Here is a 3,886-nt window from a genome sequence, read left to right as displayed (position 1 = left end):
CGGCTAACGTTGGGCAAAACTGACCCGAAAACAGTTCAGCGGGGCAAATTTTTGAAATTTTTTTTGAAATTTTTTTGAATTTTTGAAGTTTTTTTGGGTTTTTGGACTTTTTTTGAATTTTTGAATTTTTGAATTTTTTGAATTTTTTTGAATTTTTTTGAATTTTTTGAATTTTTGAATTTTTTTTTTCTTTTTTGAATTTATTTGATTTTATAAATTTTTTGTGATTTTTTGAGATTTTTTTGAATATTTTACATGGGTGATTTTGACTTGGGGGATTTTCAGGGGGTGGTAACCCTGGGCGTGGCTAGAGCCTCAAAATGCATATTCCCCTATAGGGGGGCAAGGTTTTCAAAAATGGGTGCCCCCTCATGTACACGCGCGTGGGTGTACATGGCCCCGTCGGTGCCAGCGTGGGTGGAAAATGGCCCGAAAACAGCCCAGCGGCAAGCGGAAGCGGCTAACGTTGGGCAAAACTGACCCGAAAGCAGTATAGCTTGGAAAATTAAGCGGATGCAGCCAATTGTTGGCGAAAACTAAGCGGATACGGCCAAGTGTCGGTGAAAAATGGCCCGAAAACAGTCCAGCGGCAAGCGGAAACGGCTAACGTTGGGCAAAAGTGACCCGAAAACCGTTCAGCTGGGGGAAATTAAGCGGAAGCAGCCAAGCGTTGGGCAAAACCAAGCGGATACGGCCAAGAGTCGGTGGAAAATGGCCCGAAAACAGTCCAGCGGCAACCGGAAACGGCTAACGTTGGGACAAAGTGACCCGAAAACAGTTCAGCTGGGGGAAATTAAGCGGAAGCAGCCAAGCGTTGGGCAAAACCAAGCGGATACGGCCAAGAGTCGGTGGAAAATGGCCCGAAAACAGTCCAGCGGCAACCGGAAACGGCTAACGTTGGGACAAAGTGACCCGAAAACAGTTCAGCTGGGGAAAATTAAGCGGATGCAGCCAAGCGTTGGGGAAAACTAAGCGGATCCGGCCCAGAGTCGGTGGAAATTGGCCCGAAAACAGTCCAGCGGCAAGCGGAAGCGGCTAACGTTGGGCAAAAGTGACCCGAAAACAGTTCAGCGGGGGAAAACTAAGCGGATGCGGCCACGCGTTGGGGAAAACTAAGCGGATACGGCCAAGTGTTGGGGAAAAATGGCCCGAAAACAGCCCAGCGGCAAGCGGAAGCGGCTAACGTTGGGGAAAAGTGACCCGAAAACAGTTAAGCGGGGGAAAACTAAGCGGAAGGGGCCACGCGTTGGGGAAAACTAAGCGGATGCGGCCAAGTGTCGGTGGAAATTGGCCCGAAAACAGCCCAGCGGCAAGCGGAAGCGGCTAACGTTGGGCAAAAGTGACCCGAAAACAGTTCAGCGGGGGAAAACTAAGCGGATGCGGCCACGCGTTGGGGAAAACTAAGCGGATACGGCCAAGAGTCGGTGGAAATTGGCCCGAAAACAGTCCAGCGGCAAGCGGAAGCGGCTAACGTTGGGCAAAAGTGACCCGAAAACAGTTCAGCGGGGGAAAACTAAGCGGATGCGGCCACGCGTTGGGGAAAACTAAGCGGATACGGCCAAGAGTCGGTGGAAATTGGCCCGAAAACAGTCCAGCGGCAAGCGGAAGCGGCTAACGTTGGGCAAAACTGACCCGAAAACAGTTCAGCGGGGGAAAACTAAGCGGATGCGGCCACGCGTTGGGGAAAACTAAGCGGATACGGCCAAGGGTCGGTGAAAAAGGGCCCGAAAACAGTCCAGCGGCAAGCGGAAGCCGCTAACGTTGGGCAAAAGTGACCCGAAAACAGTCCAGCGGGGGAAAACTAAGCGGATGCGGCCAAGCGTTGGGGAAAACTAACCGGATACGGCCAAGCGTCGGTGAAAAAGGCCCGAAAACAGTCCAGCGGCAAGCCGAAGCGGCTAACGTTGGGCAAAAATGGCCAAAAGCGGTGGAGCAGGGCGGTCTGAATCTATGCATCCACATAAAATGGGGGGTAAACCTGGGGGATTTCCAGGGGGTGGTAACCCTGGGCGTGGCTGGAGACCCAAAATGCATATTCCCCTATAGGGGGGAAGGATTTTTGGAAGAGGCAGCCCCTCATGTACATGCCAAGCGGGGTGTACATGGCCCCTGTGGGTACCTCCGTCGGTGTAAAATGGCCCGAAAAACAAGATTATGTTACCCGAAAACACGATTATGTTACCGAAAAAACACGGTTGAGCGGGGGCAGTAAGCACGGTTGAGCGGGGGCAAAATACACGGTTGAGCGGGGGCAAAAAACACGGTGCAGCGGGGACAAAAGACATGATTTTGTTACCGAAAAACACGGCCCGTCGGGGGCAACGAACACGAATATGTTACCGAAAAACACGGACCACGCGGGTTGAAATCCCCAGCCGTAGAGCCGGCGAAACACGGTGGGGCAGGGCGTCTAAGCGTGGAGGCGCCCGTAAGACCGATGCGGGTTGAAATCCCCAGCCGTAAAGCTGGCGAAAAGCGGTCGGGCAGGGTGACTCCGCGTGGAGTTTCGCCCGTAAGGCCGATGCGGGTAGCCGCGCGGGTTGAAATCCCCAGCCGTAAAGCCGGTGAAACACGGTTCATTGGGGCGCCTAAGCGTGGAGGCGCCCCGCAGAGACCGAGCGGGTTGAAATCCCCAGCCGTAAAGCCGGTGAAACACGGTTCATTGGGGCGCCTAAGCGTGGAGGCGCCCCGCAAAGACCGAGCGGGTTGAAATCCCCAGCCGTAAAGCCGGCGAAACACGGTTCATTGGGGCGCCTAAGCGTGGAGGCGCCCCGCAGAGACCGAGCGGGTTGAAATCCCCAGCCGTAAAGCCGGCGAAACACGTTCGGGCAGGGCGAGTCCGCGTGGAGTTTCGCCCGTAAGACCGATGCGGGTAGCCGCGCGGGTTGAAATCCCCAGCCGTAAAGCCGGCGAAACACGGTTCATTGGGGCGCCTAAGCGTGGAGGCGCCCCGCAGAGACCGAGCGGGTTGAAATCCCCAGCCGTAAAGCCGCGAAACACGTTCGGGCAGGGCGTCTAAGCGTGGAGGCGCCCGTAAGACCGATGCGGGTAGCCGCGCGGGTTGAAATCCCCAGCCGTAAAGCCGGCGAAACACGGTTGAGCGGGGCGCCTAAGCGTGGAGGCGCCCCGCAGTGACCGAGCGGGTTGAAATCCCCAGCCGTAAAGCCGGCGAAACACGGTTGAGCGGGGCGCCTAAGCGTGGAGGCGCCCCGCAGAGACCGAGCGGGTTGAAATCCCCAGCCGTAAAGCCGGCGAAACACGTTCGGGCAGGGCGACTCCGCGTGGAGTTTCGCCCGTAAGACCGATGCGGGTAGCCGCGCGGGTTGAAATCCCCAGCCGTAAAGCCGGCGAAACACGGTTCATTGGGGCGCCTAAGCGTGGAGGCGCCCCGCAGAGACCGAGCGGGTTGAAATCCCCAGCCGTAAAGCCGGCGAAACACGTTCGGGCAGGGCGTCTAACCGTGGAGGCGCCCGTAAGACCGATGCGGGTAGCCGCGCGGGTTGAAATCCCCAGCCGTAAAGCCGGCGAAACACGGTTGAGCGGGGCTTCTAAGAGTGGAGGCGCCCCGCAGTGACCGAGCGGGTTGAAATCCCCAGCCGTAAAGCTGGTGAAACACGGTTGAGCGGGGTGCCTAAGCGTGGAGGCTCCCCGCAGAGACCTATGCGGGTTGAAATCCCCAGCCGTAAAGCCGGCGAAACACGATCGGGCAGGGCGTCTAAGCGTGGAGGCGCCCGTAAGACCGATGCGGGTAGCCGCAAGGGTTGAAATCCCCAGCTGTAAAGCCGGGGAAACACGGTTGAGCGGGGTGCCTAAGCGTGGAGGCGCCCCGCAGAGACCGAGCGGGTTGAAATCCCCAGCCGTAAAGCCGGCGAAACACGGTTCATTG

The sequence above is a fragment of the Carex rostrata genome, chromosome 10 (genome assembly GCF_964058835.1).
Source record: "Carex rostrata chromosome 10, lpCarRost1.2, whole genome shotgun sequence".
NCBI lineage: Eukaryota > Viridiplantae > Streptophyta > Magnoliopsida > Poales > Cyperaceae > Carex > Carex rostrata.
This window is presented reverse-complemented; position numbering follows the sequence as displayed.